The sequence below is a fragment of the Panthera tigris genome, chromosome A2, assembly GCF_018350195.1.
Source record: "Panthera tigris isolate Pti1 chromosome A2, P.tigris_Pti1_mat1.1, whole genome shotgun sequence".
NCBI classification, from domain to species: domain Eukaryota; kingdom Metazoa; phylum Chordata; class Mammalia; order Carnivora; family Felidae; genus Panthera; species Panthera tigris.
The window spans coordinates 38,287,264-38,310,618 of NC_056661.1; the positions used below are offsets into that span (position 1 = coordinate 38,287,264).

Genomic DNA, 23,355 nt, shown 5'->3' on the forward strand with positions numbered 1-23,355 from the left:
AAATTTTTTTTTCACACCAACACGACATGGCCTTTTATTATCACAGCCCTCTGATAGGAAGGGAATAGCCCCATTTTACAGGAGAAGGAATGGGGAGCTAAGGCAGAGATATTGCATCAACGGTCCAAGCTCTCCCAGCTAATTAGGGGCAGGGTGTTCTGGATGCCCACTGCAGGAATTGATTCAGAAATACAGTTTTCTGATGCTTCTGTCATGCAATGCATTGACTTCTCTAGATCGCACTCAGTGGAGGAAAGGCAGGCAAAATAAATACAAAGATCAGAACGCAGCTTTGAGGGTACAAATGTTCCCCATAATGAATACAGCAGAAGCTGCCTCAATTGTTCCCTCCCCACATTTGCTGTTACTATTTAACCTGCCTTGAGAATTCATCAAATATGTTCTTTTCCAGTGACAGAAGAAAAAGAAATGTAAATTGATCTACCCTGCCCTTGTTGTTCTCTAAAACGGTCTCATCGGAAATGTGATAACAGCTTGACCGATTCTGAACAACTTACGGTACTTTATGGCAAATGCACTCCTCGAAGCCCACTGACTGTTGTTCTTGGCTCCAGGGATGTGACTTCTCTGGTTGTATGACTTCCTAGCACAAACCACACAGCAGGACAGTCCTCACCACCAAGAAGGCAAGCAACCGGGGAAGGTGGCGGGGGGGGGGGGGGTGTCTGTGTTTATGGAAAGAAACAATCTGTAGATCATGTGTTAAGGAATGAGAAAAGGTGAACTTCTACCTAGAAGTTGCTTTCTAGAACTTGAGAGCAACCAACACTTCTAAACAGCTATAATAAAATGCTAACTGGAATTCATAATAAAAACCCAGGGGCACTACAAGGCTCTGAAGTGCCTTCTGAATCATTAGAAAAGAAAAAAAAAAAAAAGGCAAATTGTCCTCTGGATAGTTGTATGTGAAATGCATTTATTGTAATCTATAGATTTGAAACTAGGTAGTCTTTAGTATAATGATGATAAAAATCAATTGAATAGAATATTATCTCTGATAATCCTATAATTTACTATAACCTTCTTTTTGAATGATTTCCAAAAACCAGTTGTCATGAAGACGAGCATTTCGAGTCCACATCAGATCTGCAGAACATGCTGGAGTCTAGTAACAACTGAAATGGCATTTATCCACCTCAGGGGGTACCAGGTATTTGCACTCACTACCCTTCCATCCTTCTAATGATCATGCAAGGTGGGAGTGGCCATAACCATGCTATGGAGGAGGAAAACAAGGCTCGGGGAAGTTGACGAATTTGCCCAAGGAGAAACATTTTCTAAAGTGGGTGTACGACTGCTTAGGGATGGAGGTGAAGCTGAGGAGAAGTCAGAGAGGAAGTGTTCAGAGGAGGGCTGGGGGCCAAGAGGCTCCTATCTTGGGGCAACAAGAATTTGCAGGAAGACCTGATCCAAATATCAGATGGTCCATGACCTAAAGACTCAGCACCCACCTCTCACCGAGTGGCATCGCATGCTTCAAAGGAGAATATGGAAATCGTTCCACTTTGATTCTACCATTTGTAGGGTCTCCTCTCTTTCTTTCAAGAGCTTTATGACTGTCAATCGGGTGCTTTTCAAACCATAAATGCTTTACCAGTGACTTTGTGACAGACTTGGTTCACTACTCTAGCAACCTCTCAATATGAATGTTAAAGTTACCCGTCTCCAAGTACCAGGCCACACCTTCTATTTACACATCAAATAAACATAATTTTTGATGCATACTCTGTACCAAGCACAGTCTAGACACTGGGCCTATGAAGGTGCCCCTTCCAAAGGCTTAGTGTCGAACAGAAATTAGAGATAAGACACTGGCAACCCACAAATCCAGAAATAGAAAGCCACAACAGGAGTGCCTGGGTGGCTCAGTCGGGTGTCTGACTTTGGCTCAGGTCATGATCTCGTGGTTTGTGAGTTTAAACCCCGTGTCGGGCTCTGTACTGACAGCTCAGAGCCTGAAGCCTGCTTTGGACTCTGTGTCCACCCCCCCATCTCTCTGCCCCTCCCCTGCTTACGTACTCTCTCTCTCACACACAAAATAAATAAATAACAAAAAGGAAAAAAAAAAAAAAAGAAAGCCACAACAGAGGAATCCTTAACAAAAGCACAGTTTCATGTACTTGTCTTTTCTAGCCTACTCTAGATAAGACTGTTAAGACGATCCATGAGAAGGTGATATTTAAGATAAGAGTCCCAAGCAGAGAAGGAATCAAACAGCCAAGGAGCAGAGAGAAGAGGTTCAAGGAGATGGACCATTGGGGCTGAAAAATTATAGGTTGAAACGTGCTAAAAGATGAACTTATGAATAGTTGGTGATAGATAACTCGGCTTATATTGAACTGTGTTCAATAATACTGTCTGTTCAGTCCTTTTGAAAAAGATTTTTTTTTCTTTTTCAATCCTTTTAAGGCAAAAGATGTGTACAGATTGCAAATATGCTTTCAATCAAATGGCCTGAAACATAAAATGCACTGTGGTGGCAAAAAACTCGAAAAGCATAAAGGAATTTATGTAATTTCTACAGAAAAATAAATACCTTAGACTCGGTCCCCGTTTCTTTTTAAATGCTGCAATGCTTTGGTGGCAGGCACAATGCTAAGATGATGTCCTACCTCCCTACCCCTCGTTCCAGATATTCCATCAAAATGTAGTCAAGACGGTGATTTGCAGGATTTTATGGCTGTAATTAACGTCCCAGATCAGCTGACCCTAGAAGAGGGAGATAATCTAAACAGGCCTGAAAAAAAAAATCACACGGGGTTTACATTTTGGAGTTTATACTGGTGTTTAGCAACCAGAGAGGGAGAGAGTCTCAAAGCACGAGAAAGTTTTGATGCACCACGCCTGGCCTCAGGTGGAAGAGGTCACCTGGCAAGAAATATGGGCCGCCTCTAGAAGCTGAGAGTGGCCTCCAGGTGACAACCAGCAAGGAAATGAGGACCTCAGTCCTACAACCACCATGAAGCAAATTTTACCAAACCCGAATGAGTTTACAGAAAGAATCTTACACCCAGAGTCTCTGGACAAGAACTCCATCCAGGTAACACCTTCGACACTGAACCTTCTGGAACTCTGGGCAGGGAACCCAGGAACTCTGAGCCTGGGCTTCTGACCCACATAACTGTGAGCTAACAGGTGTTTTAGCTACTAAGTTTATGGCAATTTGTTATGTGACAAAGAAATCTAATACATGTGGAAAAAAGATGAAATCACACTGCCTGTGTCTAAAGTTGATGGAAGAACTTACTGGGAGGGAGGCAGGCAGGAGGGGTGGAGGGGAAGAGAAGGGAAAGATTGAGCATGCATTCTAGCTCCCCAGAGACCAATATGGTGACCTGGTACAGGCCACTCAACTCTCTCCAGCCTCACTTTCCTCACCTGTAAGGAGGAGACGATAACAATGTAGAGTGATGAGGGGCATCCTAGGGAGAACACACGGGCAAAAACACTATGGAAGTCGTAGAACACAATCTGAGTTTTTATTGTTTGTATGGCTTCATTGCTGAGCCATTCTGATTTCTGAGTTTTCACTTCCTTTCTTCAATTTTTCCCATTACCTGGGCAAATGCTGATCAAGACACAAATATGGAATCATCCTTGGCTGTAAAAGAAAAAGTGGATCCTAAACCATCTTGGAGCTTCTTGGCAGTCTAGGCAAAGGATGGGAGACGCCTTCCAGGGGAGAGGTGTAGAAGTTAGCGTGAGTCCCCGGTGAGGAAAACCATGGCTCCCATCTTCCTTCCACCATTGGACCCGTAGCCATTTGGAAGGTGGAGCCAAATGGCCTCGGTTCAAATCCTAACTCCACTCTTGACCTTGATTTCACCACTCTGTTGATTTTTTGAGGTGGGAAGTAGAATAATAGTAGCTCCACTCCTAGTGTCGCCGTGGGGAGTGAATTACACACAGAAAGTGCTTTGAAGACAGACCCTGACCCGAGTAAGCGCCACAGACGTGCTGCTGTTGTTGTTGTTATTATTATTATGACTACTACCACCACTGCTGCTATAGATTCCAAAACGGGACCTGATATTTTTTTTCCCAGAGAATTTGGAAGAATTTTCTCGCCCAGAGAATTAGGAAGAATTTGGAAGATGGGGCTCCGTAAACATGTAAAAATATATCCACAGTAAGGATTTTACCATGAATGACTTTTCATAGGACACTATAAAACCCATCTAATCTCTGAAGAGAAAGCAAGAAAACCTCTCCGGTCATGATTTTGCTGCATTATTTTATGTTTGCTCAAAGGGGAAAAAAAAAACTCTCAAGGACTTAAAACCATGATTTATTGCTTTTTAACAAGCAGTTTTGGGGAAGCCAGAAGAGAGGGTTCCCCTGCTGAAAGGGCAAGGGGAGGTAAGGAATTTCAGCAAGGGGGTCAGAGACAAGAGCAGCCAGGAAAAGAAGGCAGCAGTAGAGCAAAACAAAGGCTGATTCCAAGTGCAGTGCACACGGCTTCCTTCTCATCTCCACTGGCTCACGTACTGAACTCCTCATGGCCTTTCTATCAGGGCTGGGAAGTGAGCAGTGAAGACGGCTCTCTGGGACCTTGCGATGCAGTGGGCGAGGCAGACCAATAAGGCAGGTATCTGGAGCAGCGCCGTGAGCACCAGCATGGTCGGGGTGGGGGGGGGGAGGGTGCCGATGTCCAGGGTTGGGGTGCGGAGGCAGCTAACCGAGGGGAGGCGCTGGCGTCCCCATACCTGAGCAGCGAAGGACGCCTATCAGTCAGAAGGGGTGGGTGCACAGAAAAGTGGGGGAGGGGACAGGGATTCTGGGCAGAGAGAAGAGTGTGCCTCTAGGCAGAAATACAAACATGACCATGGAGTGTTTGTTTGGAACCTCCCAGGAGGGGCCAGAATGCCAAGAAGGAGCTGGACGAACCACAAAAGAAAGGCTGTGATTTGCTGATCTTGCCGAAGTTTGAGCTTAGGGTTTATTATTACTATTTTTTAATTTACCAAAGTGTAAAATTGACTCTTCAGGTATGTAGAACTATGAATTTTAATGCGTGTATAAATTCACATAACCCCCACCATGATCAGGATATGGAATAGCTCCAGGAGCCCCCAAACTCCCTTAGACTATCCCTTCATAGTCATACCCTCATCCTCCAGCCCTAATTCCTGGCAAACACGGATCTATTCTCCATCACTGCAGTTCTGTCTTTTCAAAAATGCCATACAAATGAAATCATACAGTATGTAACCTTTTGAGACTGGCTTCTTTTACTCAGTAAATATCTCTGAGATTATTCTAAGCGGCTGGGCATACAGATAGTTCATCACTATAGTTGCTGAGTATTAGCCTATGGTGGGGGGGGGGTACTATCATTTGTATATCCATTCACTCACTCAAAAACATTGGGGGTTTTCCCCAGCATGGTGCTACTGTACATAAAGCTTCTATGAACATTCATAAATAGGTTTTTCTGTAGACACATGTCTTCTTTTCTCTAGGATAAATGCCCAGAAGTATGAGTGCTGGGTCACATACTGTGTGTGTGTGTGTGTGTGTGTGTGTGTGTGTGTGTGTGTGTGTGTGTGTGTGTATTTTAAGAAGCTGACCAACTGTTTTTCGGGATGGCTATCCCATTTTGCATTCCCATCACCAAAGCATGCAGGTTAGTGTGTTCCACATCCTTGTCAGCACTTGGTATTGTCAGTAGTTTTTTCATTTTAGCCATTGTCACAAGTGATTAAAATTTGCATCTTCCTCGTTTCTAAGCATGTGGGACAACTTTCTGTGCCCTATGTTTCTCATTTTCAGAGGAATTTCTGTTCAGCTTTTTTTGGCCCCTTTTTAAATTGTTTTTCTTCTTACCTTAGGGTTTTGAGAATTCGTTATACATTTTGGATACAAGTCCTTGGTTGGAGGTGTGACATGTAACGTATTTTCTCTAGCCATGACCTTGTCTTCTTATGTGTGCAATTTAGAAAGTTCCCTTACACTACGTTAGGGAGGAAAAATAGGAGGGACTTTTGGGTGGGGGCAACTTACTAAGAAATGAAAAATGTGGCTAGGAAGCCACGGATGGGCCCAATGTCTTCAGCACACAAGAAGAGAACAGGGTGTTCTCACGGCACGGGCAGGAGCTTGTGTGAAGCAGTCCATTCGGGGCGATGCATTTAATGCCGTGACTAATGATGCCCACGTAAAGGTGATGTCTTCCCGTCCTGTTTTTAGTGCTGCTGAACCATCCCAGGTAATAAATCAAAGAAGCCAGGGTGGCTATTTGTATGGCGAGATAAGGGAAATTAATTTCAATGCCCAAACATGGACCTCCTTATATTAAAAAATGACTTGGCAGTACTAGTCCTTTTCATGAGAATGTCTTGGAGAACCAACACTTGGAAAACACACACGCGGGGTGGATTCACCCTCTGTATTTTCAAGGGAAATACTGTTGTCTTCTGAGATTGGAAAGTCAAGGGGAAGAATCATTTCAAATATAAAGAGCAAAAAAATAAAGCACTGATGGAGCAAAAAAAAAATACTCATGGACTTTCAAGAAAGGGAGGATTATAATAATAAATTGCATGTAGTCAAATTCTTTCAGTTCTTAAAAAAAAAACCCTTTACTGTGCTTTGCAAACTACTCTAATTGTCTCATTTTCATGAAAACTTAGACGCTCTGAGTTTAAAATGCATAAAAATATAAATACTAGGACTGTGAACAAGAACGTACGTAACAATAGTGCGATTTCTAGGCGGAAACGTGGCTGGAACACAGTGTTAATACCTTGGCTGGAATACTAAGGGAAAGACAAAGTGCAAGAAAAGCCTGGAGACTTCTCTGAGCTTCCCAAGGGCCGCGCCCCGCCTCCCCTCCACCACCCCCCCCCATCCCCCCTCTGAACACAGTGCAGGAACAATGTGAAGCCATCCATCACCAGTGAGCACGACTCTCCTTGCTGGCTCCAAGCAGGCAAGGTTGCCACCTGTCCAGCTTTCCTTTGAAAGGTCCCCACACAAAGGGGACCAGGTTCTGCTCCAGGTTCAAAGTAGCATTTAATCTGGACTTCTGAATCCCCCAGCATTTCAGCAGCAGCAAATGCACTCTACTTCTAACTTGGAGAAGTCTCTTTCCAAGCTCTAACTTGGAAATTTGAACTCCGAATCTACTGACCAAATTCTGGGTTTACTCCAAGCAGGCACGGTTTCTCTCTCTCTTTGCTTCCCTTCTTGCCCCAGCAAAATCTCTTCTCTGCAGATGAGCTGGAGGGATGTCTTGGAAATGCGCATTGGATCGTGCCACTGCACTGGCTTCTCGGTGCATATTTAGCAGGAATATTTCCTACTACTCTTAGAGATTTCTATATACCATAGGGGTTAAGTAAATGTGTTGGTTAAGCAAAGGAATGAGTAAGTGTGCCAAAGTAGGGAGGTTCCTTTAAGATCCTAGCCTTACCTGCATTTATGTAAAAAATATTTTTAAAAGAGAAAAATGGAAATGTTCTTCATCTCAGAGGGAGGAATTATCTGAGTATAACAAAAAGCTCAAGAACTATAAAGAAACAATTGATAAATAAAATCATATTAAAATTGAATATGATGGGATGCCTAGGTGGCTCAGTTGGTTAAGCCTCTGACTTTGGCTCAGGTCATGATCTCCAGGTTCATGAGTTTGAGTCCTGCATTGGGCTCTGTGCTGACAGCTCAGAGCCTGGAGCTTGCTTTGGATTCTGTGTCTCCCTCTCTCTGCCCCTCCCCCACTGACATACGGTCTCTCTCTCTCTCTCTCAAAAATAAATAAACATCAAAAATTTCATTTTAAAAACTGAATATGGGTGAAAGGGTAGAGCAAATTCAAAATATCGCTGAAATACTGCATAAATACTTGTATATCATCAACCTAAGAAAAAAATCTAGTTCTTATAGTATGTAAGAATCTCTTAGGGATGCCTGGGTGGCTCAGTTGGTTAAACGTCTGACTTCAGCTCAGGGTATGATCTCGTGGTTCGCGAGTTCGAGCCCCACATCGGTCTCTTTGGCCTCAGCGCAGAGCCCGCTTGGGATCCTCTGTCTCCCTCTCTCTGCCCCTCCCCCCTCTCAAACATAAATAAACATTAAAAAATTAATCTCTTATAAATCAATAAGGAAATAAAATAAACCCAACAGAAAATTAGGGAAAATGTGAAAGAAACTACAGATGCTTCTTAAATAATTTTTTAAAAAAGGTTGCTAACCTCACTCTTAGGGAAAATTTGTTGTCTATTTCATTCATTTGGGGTTTTTCCCCAGTTACTTCTGAACCACATGCCCGTGGATAAGCATAAAGCCTTGAACTCCGGAGAAAAACTGAAGGATGCTCTGGCAAAATAATTTAGATACACTGCCATCTTCCCTCATCTGACATACATTTATTGCCTAAGCAACAAGGAACACATGTCTCCACTTTCTCATCTGTTAAATGGGAACAGTCATAGCGCTAACCTCACATAGGTCAATTTGGTAGAATACACGTGAAGTGCCAGCCATAACGTAATATACGGTGTTTATCTCATGTCAGGCACCAAGTTACAGTGGGCAGGGATTCTGCAATGGCCAGTGTAGCAGGAAGGCAGGAATGTTTCAACAGCCATAAGTGAAAGGGGGAGTGGGTATATCCATTGTACGGGGAGTAAAAGTAAGTCCCTGAGAGAGTTCAAAAGGGAGGCAAGATCATTTCTAGTTCAAGCTGTCTGAGATTTCCTGGAGGAAACGGTGCTTAAACCACACTTCGAAGGGAAGAGACAATCTGGATATGCCTCTGACAAATCTGCTTATACAGTTTATCAGTAAGAGCCAATCAACATTTATTAGGCCAGGCTCCTTGTCAAGCACTCAAGATGACAGAGGTGAGAACAGAAACGGCCTCACTTTTGCAGAATTTAGAGTTTAATGAACAGGAGAACTGAAATATGCTTAAAAAGCAAAGCAATAATGGGGCGCCTGGGTGGCTCAGTCAGTTAAGCGTCCGACTTCAGGTCAGGTCTTGATCTCACAGTTCGTGGGTTCAAGCCCCACGTCGGGCTCTGTGCTGACAGCTCAGAGCCTGCAGCCTGCTTCAGATTCTGTGTCTCCCTCTCTCTCTCTGCCCCTCCCTTGCTTATACTCTGTCTCTCTCTCTGCCCCTTCCCTGCTTGCGCTCTCTTTTTCTCTCTCTCAAAAATAAACATTAACAAAATTAAAAAAAAAAAAAAAAAAAAAAGAAAGCAAAGCAATAATGAACATAACCTGTGGGAGGAGGATTGCCCACCCTGTGTAGGGTACGGGAGAAAATGTAAGGTATAAGTAATGGGTCAACTCTTGTATTGATTGGGTCTGAGGGTGTTCACGAATGCCTATTATATTTTGTTTTGTAACTTACTAAGTATGCTGCGTACCATATTTAATGGCTCCTGAGGTACACTGTTTTTTTTTTTCATTTATTTTTATTTTACCATCTCCAACACTGGGATGCCTTGTAGCAGAGATGAGATAGGAAAGCATTATGGATTCATTGACTTGGCTGCATTTTCACTTTATTCCTGGAATATAAAATAAAGGTCTAAAAGATTTGATGAAATACGGCATATTCTTTTTTATGTATTAGGTATTATATTTTTAAAAGATAATAAATTTTTTTTTAAAAACTACATTATGCCTTTTATCACCTGGATAGGCTGAGTATTATTTTGTGTGTTATTTAAAATAAAGACATGAAAGGGGGTGTCTGGCTGGCTCAGTTGGTCACGCATGTGACTCTCTATCTCAGGGTCCTGAGTTCAAGCACCACGTTGGGTGTAGAGCTTACTTAAAAAAATAATAATAAAAATAAAGACATGGAAGTTCATACTCTCAGGTACAGGTGATAAACTCAGAGATAAAATATGCCTCCATCTAATTCAGTTCACGATATAAAATCAGATCCTACTAAAATACTACTGAAACTCTTAACTCGGTGTTCATCCACATATATAATCACTGCCATGTCCTCAGACTCCACCGCCACCCCCCTTGTCCACTTCCTTTTTCCAGCTGGAAGAAGCGAATGCGATCGGACTGGAAATCATTGAACTACAAACGCAGTCAGTCGTTCGTATCTATCCACTAAAATGATTATCAATATCCATAACATTGGAAGTTATTTAGTCCCTAAGTAATCCAGCTTATCTCAATCATCTTGAAATAGGATTTAACTGTTTTAAACAATTTGGTTCTAGACAGTCAGAAGTGTCACCTTTTTGGAAGCTTTACGTTGCAGCCTGATAGCAGGAAATGGTTTCGTCAAAGCCAGAGTTAACTGCTTGGATGTGGATTCTCTTATTTCTCAGACTATTTTTCCTCTCTCCCTGCCCCCACCCGGATTTCCAAAGGCGAGCTACAAATGGGGTCTGGAGTGTGTGTGTGTGTGTGTGTGTGTGTGTGTGTGTGTGTGTGTGTGTGAGAGAGAGAGAGAGAGAGAGAGAGAGAGAGAGAGAGAGAGAGAGAGAGAGGGAGGGAGGGAAGGATGAGGGTGAAATCAACAAGTACAGGGAGGATGCTATTTGGATGGATTGGGACAGCCCGGCAGTGGCATTGCATGCGTCTCTATTTTCTTTTAAAGAGCAATTATGATTTAATGTGGTAAAATTATATCATTAAACCTACTCAAATGGAATAAATTCTCCTTGTGATATGCATTTAGAAAGGCAGTTCATATTCTATCCCTAAAATATATCTATTACATTTTTGTGTCTACCCGCCACTTCTCTTTTTACCATGATACTGGAGATAAGTTTCAGACAGTCTGGCAGGAGCAGAAAAAAAAATACAACAACCCTGAAACTCGATACGTATCTTACTCATCGAGACCTTTGTGATCTGTTAGTGAAAATTAATACTTAACTATAAGTACATTCTCCAACTTCCCAAAGCACAAATCTCTAACATCTTTTTACATTCTCTACAAAGACCATTCCTTGTTATTATTATAGTTTCCCCTCTTCGTTTAAAAAGCACTACAATTTAAATTAATGAGTTACGTTTATACTCAAGTGAAGAACGGTCACAGGCATCGTCTCCAGTTATGACTCTTAACCACAAACACATCAGAAGTATTTGTAATATAGTTTTCTTCCAGCTCAAAGCTGAGAATTTGGCATGGTGGTGTGGACTCTCATATGGCCCCTTTTGTGTCTTTTTGTATATGCTAGGATATTGGCCCTCTGAAGCTAGGTACATTGCTTCCTTCTTTATAACCTCAGCTTGTGGGAGTCACCCCGGATTCTTAACTGTTTGGGATTTGGAGAGAGAAAAAAAGAACAAAGGCATGATGGAGGTCAAGAGTGGGCTCCACGGTTTAAAATAACTGACAGTGTCCCAGCTGTGTACCCTTCCAGCTAGGAACACAGACTTTGGCACGTACCACACGTGGGTTCACATCCCTGCTCGGCCACTTGTTACTGCGTCCAGGCAAGTTATGTAACTTATTCCAGTCTCCGGCTCCTCAAGGGCCAGATGCAAATAGGACTACTTAGGGTGCAAACTTGTTGGGGGAATAAGTAATACCTCCAAGCCCTTGCAAAGTACAAGCTGTAAGCGGCTGCTGTGAATACTACCTTGAATTGCCTTTCTTTTGTCAAGAGGTGGACTCTTCATCTCTGTAAGTTAAAGGGGCAGTGATTAGTATACAGGCTTGGGGACTCATAGCATCAAAGGAAGGTTGCCTAGTTCAAGGTGGGAGCAAGGTTGGGTAGAGGGAAGATCTGCGAGTATGAGACAGCACAGGGAGATTCTGCTTTTACGCATCTCTGTCTATCCACCCCAAGACCCAAAGGCCACTAAGTTTGTTCCCTCTTCCCTTTATATCAAGGAGGCTATGAAAATTACCACATGAGAAGAATACCGGAGGGAAAAGTACAAGGGCAAGGCAGATAGCCACCTCTGCATGGTACAGACAGAAAATCCAGTCCAGTCACTGGGCAAAATAAATTTCTGCGGCTATTTCCAATATGATGTGCATGTCTATAAAGTCTTTTTATTTTGCACAGAGCTCATGAAATGGATTCAATTATCTTGGTCACACCTTGCACAACAAGCTGGCCAGGAGAATGACGCCATTTAGAAGCAGCAGGCCCCCTAGACGGTCTGCTACTCCAAGGACCAACCTTTTTCCACTGGCCTATTTTACAGACAAGAAATTTGAGGCCCATAGACCTGGGCGATAACCAAAAAGAGAACTGTCGGCAAAACGGTCCTAGAGCAGGGTCCCTGAATCTCCCAGGATATTATTTTTTTTAAGTTCACTTATTAATTTTGAGACAGTGAGGGATGGGCAGAGATGGGGGGGGGGGGAAGAGAGAGAGAGAGAGAGAGAGAGAGAGAGAGAGAGAGAGAATATCCCAAGCAGGCTCTGCACTGTCACCAAGGAGCCCGATGCGGGCCTCAAGCTCACAAACTCTGAGATCATGACCTGAGCCGAAATCAAGAGTCACAGGCTTAACCGACTGAGCCACCAAAGCACCCCTCACCCCAGGACGGGCTTTCGAGTAGATCACGATGACGCTTTCTGCAGGTTGCTTCACGACAAACTGCGCTATATTCCAAGTGTTGTTCTGCCTCGCGGCCCTCGTGGTGTAAACTCACCCAAGGGCTACCTCAAAGGCACACGCTTCCCCCAGTTTCCCACGGAAACAAATGAATTCTGTCCTCCTGTTTCTGTTTCCCAACGGCCCTCAAGCGGGGGGCACCACACACTAATGGCAGCATCTGACAAGCACTCCCATAGGCCAAACTCTACCTACCGCTGCTGATTTGATTTATCATCATGAAATACAAGGGGGTGTTGTCACCTGCAGCTTACTTAGGGGGAAACTGAGGCACGGCGAGGCTAAGCAACCTCTGTAGGATCCCATGCCTAGGAAATGGTGGAAGCAGGTTGTGATTATAGGGTTGCTTCACTCTGGTGTCTCTTGTGCTACCCTGAGGCCTCAAGCTTTTGTACCACAATCCTTGTACCACGGTAGTCCCAGAGCCCACCCAGCCGTGTCTCCTGCTCCCCTTCCCTCCAGGAAGCTGAAATACAAGCATCAGCAATAGTGCCTATGGTATGCAGAACCCTGAGATGACCCTGGTGACCCATATACCCTTGCACTATGCCCTCCCGGTGAGTACGAGCAGGACCTGTGAACATGACAGAACAGCACTCCGTTGATTACGCTGTATGGCCAAAGGGATTCTGCAGATGTAATTAATGTCCCTAATCAGTTAACAACGAGTTCATCAAACAAGGTATCCCCTGGTGGGCTTGGCCCAACCAGGTGAGCTTTTTATTTTTAAAAATTTTTTTTAACATTTATTTATTTTTGAGACAGAGACAGACAGAGCATGAACAGGGGAGGGGCAGAGAGAGAGGGAGACACAGAATCTGAAACAGGCTCCAGGCTCTGAGCAGTCAGCACAGAGCCCGACGCGGGGCTTGAACTCACGGACCGCGAGATCATGACCTGAGCCGAAGTCGGACGCTTAACCGACTGAGCCACCCAGGCCGTCCCCAGGTGAGCTTTCTAAAAGGAGGACTGAACTCTCTCCCTGAGGACAAAGACACTCTTCTGTTGGCCTTGAAGAAGCAGGCTGCCATTTGTGGAGACAGCCACAGGCAGGGCACATGAGGTGCTCTTTCAAAACTCGAGGCCTCAGTCCTCAAAACTGCGATGAGCTGAATTCTGTGAACTCTGGACAACTTGGGCGCTTCAAAGAGGGCTCCGAGCCTCAGAGGACGTCAGGATCTGCTGATACCTTCCTCACAGACTTCTAAGACCTTGAGCAGGGGACCCACTTAAGGCAGGTCTGGACACCATGGCAACTGGGAGATAATAAATGTTTGCGTTTTAAGGTACAAAGTTCATGGTATTTTGTTACACAGCAACAGAACACACATACACACACACACACACACACACACACACACACACAATCCCTCATCGTATACAACTGGGTTCTGCAAGAGGCTGGTAGAGCAATGCCTGAGAGTGCTTTGCTGAGAAGGCACCAGCACGTGCTGGGGAACAGCAGTAGCTTCCTACTTCTACAGCTCTGAGGAAGTAACCTAATTCTCTGACACTCTGTCCCCCCACCTGCAAGGTCCCAGTGCCTGCCTCAAAGAGTTGTCACAGATATTAAATAATACAGAAAAGTATTTCACCCAGTGCCTGGGATGTTACCGATACTGACAGATGTTAGCTTTTGTTCTTATTAACCATGCATTCCTGTTCACTGGGCCTCAGTTTCACTCTCTTCGCAAGAAGGGTGGAGTGGAAAGGCTCTGAGCTTCCTTCCTGTCCTGATGCACTCACAGAACCTGTGCCCAGCATTCTTTCCATCCCTTTCTCTTCCCTGCCCGTGTGCACACAAGCAGGCATCCCTGGGAAACCACCCACCTAGCCCCACAGCGGCCCACCTGAAACCAGAATGCTGAACTTTGTGACTGAGTGTTTACAGTTGTTGTCACGATTCAGATAAGCACATCCTGCTTTCTGTTTAACAAGCCATTAAAGGCACAGAGGCGTGCGTACCTGGCCAGTGGGGCGCACTCGCTGAAGGTGCCTCCCGCAGCCTGAGGATCCTGACCCACCCAGCTCCCCCAGGCCACTCCAGACCAGAGCTCCCAGGAGGGAATGCGGGCAGGGGGGCAGGGATACGCAGCTAGGGTGAGTAGAAAGCTGGTGCTGCAAAGCCTGATTCCAGCTCTCTTCATTCCAAACCCTTACCTTGAAGTGAGTTTTCTCCAGGGAGTTTTCAGAGTCTGCAAATATCTCCTCCTAATGAGTCAACCCGTCTCAACCAGGCACACAGCCACATTTCGGCTTTCCAAATGAGTTTGAAGGTGATGAACTTGGATCAGACTGCCCCACCATCATCCCCACCCCACCTAGGTATCTGGATCTCAGGTGAAAAGAAAATACTACATGAATGTCTTCTAATCTTCTTGGTTAAAAGTGGAACAAATCAAAGATTCCCATCATGGAAAGACCCGGCTGTGTCCGCTGGGGTGTGGCTGTGTCACGTTAAGGTAAAGAGGAGGACTCCAGCATGAGAGAAGTAACCCACGCAAAGCTCAACTCCGATCAAAGATAATAAATAGATTATTCGAAGAGACAACCGTACATGAGGACAGCACACATCCGTATCACAGGTCAGACAAGTTAAGGAAATAAGTGACCATAGTTTTAAAATATGGCACGCTTTACTTTCTAAAGGTGTGTTTTCAGGAGCACCGCAAAAAACATTAATAAATAACATTTATTGAGCCCCTACTATATGCCTATCAGAAACTGCATACTAAGTACTGTAATAACTGTGTACCAATGACACAAGGCTCTCAAGAAGCAAAAGACTTGTCATTCATCGTCCAGATGTTGTACAATGCTCTTTTTCCCATGCAGTTCTATCTTGGAATTGCATAAGCCCGATTCAGACTGTAATGGGCCTGGGAATCTAGTTACCCCGTGAGGAAAGCTCAACAACCAGGATATATTTAAGTCCACTGTACAAACTAGGAAAAACACGCCGAGGGAAAATACCTTAGGGATATGCTATAAAATCATGAAGGCAGATGCTCAAGAAAGGTGTGTTTCCTATGAGCATTCACCTGCTATTCATTCTTCTGTTCTGTTCTCTATTCACTGGTGGACAATAATGAAAAGAGACAAAGAACGTGACTCTGGAGTCAGACCACCTGGGCTCAGTGCCTAGTTGACCACCCCCCCGTGAGCTGTGTGACCTTGGGCAAATCACCTCATCTCACTGTGCCTCAGTGCTGCATCTATCACATGGACACGATCAGAGAACATTCCTTCTGGGGTTGTTCTGAAAATCCAGTGACAGGACTGCAAACTATGCTGGCTGGCACGGAGCTCTCAGGGAACACTGGCTACCTCGATTCCATTACTGGTAGCTGGCAGACGTCCTCTAACAGGTGCCAACGAGAGGGGTTTTTTGGTTTTGGTTTTGGTTTGTTTTGATGCTTGCAATACATTTTCGAAATAGAGATTCTGAATTTGTTAACTTGGGAAAAATACAAGTATTCATTTATTATAACAAAATGTCTCCTGATATTACTAGACCATCACTGCCTTACCTCACACCTAATCACAAGATGGTTCAGGTGGGTATTGTTCCCTTGATACAGTTGAGGAACCTGAGATTCAGAATTTGTGGTGCTGATATATTGGCCACAAACAGAGTTGGGAAGGAAACTCAAGTTTGCATCAGTCCAAAGTCTATGTCTTAATTGTGACAGGTATTCTCAAAGGTCACTTACAGTGTAAAAAGGATGTATCCCTGGGCGGAGGGGGAGGTGCCAGGGTGGCTCAGGTGGTTGAGCGTCTGATTTTGGCTCAGCTCATGATCTCATGGTTCATGAGTTCACGTCCCACATCGGGCTGTCAGCACAAAGCCCATCTGGGATCCTCGGCCCACCCCTCTCCCTCAGTAAATAAATAAATAAATAAATAAATAAATAAATAAATAAATAAAAATTTTAAAAAAACATTAAAAAAGAAAAAAAAGGACATACCCCTGGAGATGTATATAAAGTACACAGTGCTTGGGTTCAATATGAAACACAATCTTACACTGAAAATTCCAGTTTAGCGCTAAGAGAAATATAATGTGAGCCACAGAGCTAATTTTAAATGTTCTAGCAGCCACACTTAAAAAAAGGTAAGTGAAATGGATGGAATTCACGGTAAGCACATTTTACTTAACGTGTACTTATAAAATACTATCACTTCAGCATGAAATCAACATAGAATGACCATTGAGATACGGTGCATTGTTAAGACACTAAGTATACTAAGTCTTTAAACTCTGGTATTTTCCACCTACTGAGTATCTCAGTTCACCCTAGCCATTTTTCACCTGTTCAAGACCCACATGGGACCGGGGGCCAGGCCACGCTGACCAGTCCATGCAAGGCTAGCAGCAAATCGCACTGACAGCTCACATTGAACACTACTGAACACAATCATTTGTGCCACCACCTACGTGTTCACCTGGCAGACCTGTGACTTAGGGAGGACTCATGACATTTGCCTTCCTTTCTCAGGTACCATCTAACATCCAAATTTTTAGCTGCAAAAATACTCAATGATATTCTCACTTCTAATGCAGAACACTCGGGCCTCGTTCAGGGTAGTTAAGCCTGCACAACTCCGTACGCACTTTCTTTCTTGATGTCGGGGAAAACATGTGAAACAGAAGTGGAACAGAAAAGACAGCGCTGCGGTGCAGGTAACCACGATGCAAATGGTGGATGTATTTTTTTTTTTCCCCTGGACTCGTGGACAATCAACGAAAACAAGCCCTTATTTGCTAAACAAAAATAGCGTGGCCATGAGCTTCTTTGGCTCGGCTCAGCTGGGGTGCTTGTTGATGCCCTGGCCAACAGCAATCTCTCCTGTGGGGGGGTGGACACAGGCCAGAGATGAAATGAACATTTAATTGCGAGAGGACTGAGTGATCACTGAGAGCAAAAAGTCCAAAGGAAAAAGGGAACCACCTCCAGAAAAAAAGAAGTTTTCAAGAGAGGATTGATTGTATAACCTCCTGCTACACAAGAGTGGAAGTGAGGAAGAGGTCTCCTTCCTTCCCTGGTTCCATCCCTCTCTTCCTTCACTCACTCAACACCTACTTGGCATCCAGCACAGAAAGGGAGACAATGTAGCCAGCCTCAGAGGCCTGATAGGGGAATGCCCACCATCTACCCCCACCCAGTGGGCTCTGTGCTTCAATGAAGGGGCACAGCAAGGGGATGGAAAGGGAAAGACTTGGAAAATGCAGATTAAACTCTTAGGTAATGAGCAGAGGCCAAAGCCTAAGAAAGAAATCTGATTTTAGTGTCTACAAGTTAGTTTTAACAACCAGAATTTGTGAAATGGGTGAGGAAAAAGGCCAAGTCTATAGGATTCTGACATGTGTCTCTACACAGCAAGGCCAGGAAGAACAGAAAGGAAGGTAGGCCTCCAGGGCTGCTCAGGTCAGCACATCTGGGCCTTGTTTATCACAAAGGGTCCGGAAGAGGTACTGGCCAATCAAGGCTGAAAGCAGGGCAACAAGTGGATGTCCTGACCATAAAATGACTAGGGAAAACCCAGCTTTAAGATCTACAATGAAAAAAAAAAGACCGCATGGTTCAGGGTGGAACAGGAGAAGCATAAACGAGCAGATGAGCAGAGGAACAGAGCACAGGAGGCCATCTTTGGCTAATCACACCCAATGGCTTCAGGCATGGATCTGACTTGGTTGTGGACCACCCAGGAAAATGTTAGAAAATTGACTTCGTGGGTATAGATTTTCAAAGAAGTTCTGGAGTGCTGGAACATGGAGCTGAGAAGGTTGGGGAGAGGACGGAAACAGGAGATAGTCTAACACAGAAAGGACTTGAAGATTCTAAATGCCCAAAATTCTGAGGGCTTTTTAAAAAACAGTCCTCTGGCACAGCGAAGGAAACCATCAACAAAACTAAAACGCAACCCAGGGAATGAATGGGAGAATATATGTGCAAATGACACATCAGATAAAGGGCTAGTATCCAAAATCTATGAAGAACTTATCAAACTCAACACCCCAAAAATAAACAACCCAGTTACGAAACGGGCAGAAAATACGAGCAGACATTTCTCCAAAGAAGACATACAAATGGCGAATCGACACATGAAAAACTGTTCAACGTCACTCATCATCGGGGTAGTACAAATCAAAACCACCATGAGATACCCCCTCACACCTGTCAGAACGGCTAAAATTAACAACTCAGGAAGTAACAGATGTTGGTGAGGATGCGGAAAAAGAGGAACCCTTTTGTACTGCGGGTGGGAATGCACACTGGGGCAGCCACTCTGGAGAACAGTATGGAGGTTCCTCAAAAAGTTAAAAATGGGACTACTCTACCACCCAGCAACCGAACTACTAGGGATTTGTCCAAAGGATACAAAAAATGCCGTTTTGAAGGGGCACATGCACCCCAATGTTTACAGCAGCACTAGTGACAACAGCCAATTATGGAAAAAGCCCAAAAGCCCATTGACTGATGAACGGATAAAGAAGATGTGGCATACACACACACACACACACACACACACACACACACACACACACACACACACTGGAATACTACTCAGTGATGAAAAAGAATAAAATCTTGCCTACAATGATGTGGATAGGACTAGAGTGTATTATGCTTAGCGAAATCAGTCAGAGAAAGACAAGTATCATATGATCTCACTCACATGTGGCATTTAAGGAACAAAACAGAGAAACATAAGGGAAGAGAAGGAAAAACAAAATAACATATAAACAGAGAAAGGCAACCATAAGAGACTCTTAAACGCAGAAAACGAACTGAGGGTTGCTAGAGGGGAGGTGGGGGGGGATGGGCTAAATGGGGAATAGGTATTAAGGAGGGCACTTGTTGGGATGAGCACTGGGTGTTGTATGTAAGTGATGAATCACTAAATTCTGCTCCTGAAACCAACACTACACTATATGTCAACTAGCCTGAATTTAAATAAGAACTTGGAAGAAAAAGAAATAGAAAAAAAAAATAGTCCTCTGGGCCCAGGAACAAAATAATACCAAAATACTAAAAATAAGGCAGTGAAGGGGTGCCTGAGTGGCTCAGTCAACTGAGCATCTGACTTCGGCTCACGTCACGATCTCATGGTTCGTGGGTTTGAGCCCTGCGTTTGGCCCTGTGCTCCGTGCTGACAGCTCAGAGTCTGGAGCCCGCTTCTGACTGTGTGTAGCCCTCTCTCTCTCTGCCCCTCCCCTGCTCAAACTCTGTCTCTTTCTTTCTCACAAATAAGTAAACATTTAAAAAAAAAAAAAGCAGCATGAAAAGGTTCATCCCTGAAATGGGTGGCTCTTAAATACAAAGAGAAATACTACCCACTCACCTATACCCCAAAAAGGGAAAAGTTAGGTTGAAATCACTGGATGTGAATATAACAGTTAAGGGGCAGAGCTGAGAAGACTTATGGAACATTCTGGACAAATGTTGGCTCCACATGGAGCCTCCATTCAAAAGTGGGAAAGACAAAAAAAGGGAGGAGGGACAGAATCGGGTAGCACATAAACAAACAACTGGTGAGTGTAGAGCCTGGACTCTGCGAACAGATAAAAGTGAGTGATATTGTAGAGAGTGGCTGGGGAGGCCAAGTTCAGGTACAGTCAGGAGGTATCCTGGATTACTCCCCTCTGAGGTACTCTTGGTAAGGTGTGGGCAAACAGTGCAGACAGCAGACACTGAGGTGGGGGTGAGAAGGACCCCTGAGGCCTCCGTCAACTCAGTCACAACCCCTTTCACTGCCCCCACCCCACATACTCTGAGCCACAGCTATTCATGTAGACCTCCCATAAAATAATATCTTAACGTTGTAAGGCAAAAAACAAAAACAAAAACAAAAACAAAAATGTGAACTCATAAATAGAAGACTGGTGGTTGCCAGAGGTCAGGGTTTGGGTGTGAACAAAATGGGTGAACGGGGTCAAGAGGGACAAACTTCCAGTTGTAAAATAAGTAAGTCCTGTGGATGTAATGGACAGTATGGTGACTACAGTTAACGATACTGTATTGTGTAGTTAGAAGTTGCTAGGCGTAGATCACAGGAGTTCTCAACACAAGAAAATAAAATTGCAACCACACATGGTGATAGACGTGAACTAGACCTACTGTGGGGATCTTGCGATACATACAAATACCATACCACGTTGTACACCTGAAACTAATGTCACCTGTCAGTTATACCTCAACGACAGCAAAACTTTAAAACAAATCATATAAGAGGATCGATTATAAAAAGGGTCCCCGAATCAAAATACAGATAAATGCAGGAATGAAAGTTAAGTCATCTGGACCCCTGGATTTCTCTTTCAGCCCACAGACTATGCTTCAAAAACAATGTAAAAGGTTATCACACATCTTAACAAGGTGAGCAAGGAAAGGCTGGCTCCAAGGCGGAAATAAACAGTTGAAGACTGCTTAAAAATTTGGGGGGAGGGGCACCTGGGTGGCTCAGTTGGTTAACTGCCTGACTTCGGCTCAGGTCAAGATCTCGCAGTCCGTGAGTTCGAGCCCCGTGTCGGGCTCTGTGCTGACAGCTCAGAGCCTGGAGCCTGCTTTGGATTCTGTGTTTCCCTCTCTCTCTGCCCCTCCCTTGCTCACACTCTGTCTCTCTTTCTCTCTCTCTCTCTCTCTCTAAAAATAAGTAAACATTAAAAAAATTAAAAAAAATTTTGTACAAATCTACTGGAAGCCTCAAAATTGTCCACCAAAAAACTCAAGAGACACGGGCGAAGGATCTCTTTCCTCATTCCATGTTTTCCAGAAAACTGTAAAAGGGTGGAAAGAATCCAGAGAGAGGTAAGGAGGATTAAGAGGAGGGAAAACGGAACTTTTGAGGAAAGGTTCCAAGGGTCAGGATGGTTTTGCCTGAAAAGGCAGCCATAGGGAGAATTTTAGTAACTGTTTTCAAGTATACAACAGGGCACTACAAAGACGATGCCAGCACGTTATCTTTATCAGCAGACAGGACAGAGGAGATGGTCTTCACCTGCAGCCAGAGTGGGCCAGGGAGTTTGGGGAGCCAGAGGAGTGAGTTCTTGACTGGACTGGATTACAGTATGGGACACCGTAGAATTCCTTGCCTTGGAGAGCTTTATACACAAACAACGCAGGTGTTACACACAACGCAACGAAGGTGAGACCAAGTGACCTTCAGCCGCCCCTTCCTACGATATTTCAACTTGTGGCTCCCCAGTGTGGCAATAAGGCTTTACTAATACTCCATTTCCTGCCCCGGGTTGGGGGCGGAGTAGGGAGTAAAATATTCAAGATACAGAAAGATCGCATCCAAGGAGGGGTTTACCAATGACAATGTTTTATAATGCACTAAAAAGGATGCCACCGTTCACCGGATTTTTTTTAAGAATGGCAGTAAATGTAAGCAAGAGAAACAGAAGCCCTGATGAGCACAATTACGCTTAGAAGAAAAATTAGGCCAAACGTAAGACGCCCTGAGGTCCCAATTCTGCTAAATGAACACACGGAACGAAGAAGTGTGGAGCGCATGTCCTAAGTTCAAGCTGAACTCCGGGATTCTCTTCACTTCCTTCAAGAAGAGGCATTTATGGCAGAAGGCTCAAGAACCAATAAAAAAGGTAATTTCACAATATCTCTGCTGTGTCCCCAATCATCCAAAGGGCCGAAGGCAGCTCTGTTCCCACTACACTGCACTACGCTTGCCACGCGGCTGGTTTTCAATCGACACTGCTGTGTACTTCTTTTTTTTTTTTTTTTTTTCCTCCCAAGCTGGGCCTGTCGGGGTTTTGTAAAAAAAATTGCAACTCCACACCAGGCTGCTGGCCTCTGGTTGGGTTGCGATCAAAAGAAGCAGATGATTTACGCTCCTAGAGAAAAAGGGGCCCCATGTTGGCACAAGGCACAGGTGAAGATTCTAAAAGCCAAGTACAGTTTAGGAAGGAGGAGGTCAGAAGCTCGGGAGTAATCTGGCCAATGGGTCCTGTGTATCTGTAATTCTGAAAAGTAATCCTGATGAGTGAGTTCTGATCGAAAGTCAAGCGTTTTTACTCTGTTGGCATTACGTGAAAACGGATACTTCCATTTCAAGTCTACAAAATTCTAGAACCCCGCTGCTCCAAATGGTAGCCACCAGCCACGTGTGGCCATTTCACTTTAATTGAGGTTCCATGAAATTAAAAATTCAGTTCCTCAGCTGCACTAAGCACATGTCAAGTGCTTGGACACCTCACTGACCAGTGGCTACTGCACAGGACAGCACAGGTAAATGAACCTTTTTACCATCACAGAATATTCTATTAAGCACCTCTGTGCTACAATATTAGAGGCTGAAGGACACTTGAGAAGTCAGCCAAATAATGTTACAGATGTAGAAACAAAGGCCCACACAGAGGGTACCTGCCCCAACAGGGAACGGTCATCTCTTCCCTTACCCCCCACACCAACGCACCTTGAACTAGAGAGGTCTAAGAGGGGTTACATGTGATGAGTCATGAGGGCCCTGGGAAAAACTAGAGAGGGAGGGAACTAACCTTAAGGAATTTAACAGGAACAAAAGTATAGGATGCAAAGATGGGGGGGGGGGGAGATGTAGCATAAACAAAGGAAAACAGATCATTGTGTAGACTAAAGAGTCAAATGTGGCAGACATTTTAGAAACGTCTAAGAAAATGTACAGTAAGAATGGAAGAGGAAATGAAGGATTGATTTTCAAGGTTCCTGTTTCAATTCTCTCTTCATTGCTTTGTAAGTAACAAACCGTGCTACAGGAGGTTTCTGATAACAGC

At 44.2% G+C, this 23,355-nt stretch overlaps 1 protein-coding gene across 5 annotated transcripts in view; it reads right to left on the reverse strand.

Annotated features, from left to right (window-relative positions):
• FOXP1 (forkhead box P1) overlaps positions 1 to 23,355 on the reverse strand; it is a 455,797-nt gene that overhangs the window by 178,371 nt on the left and 254,071 nt on the right. The gene's annotated exons all lie outside the window — the stretch shown is intronic.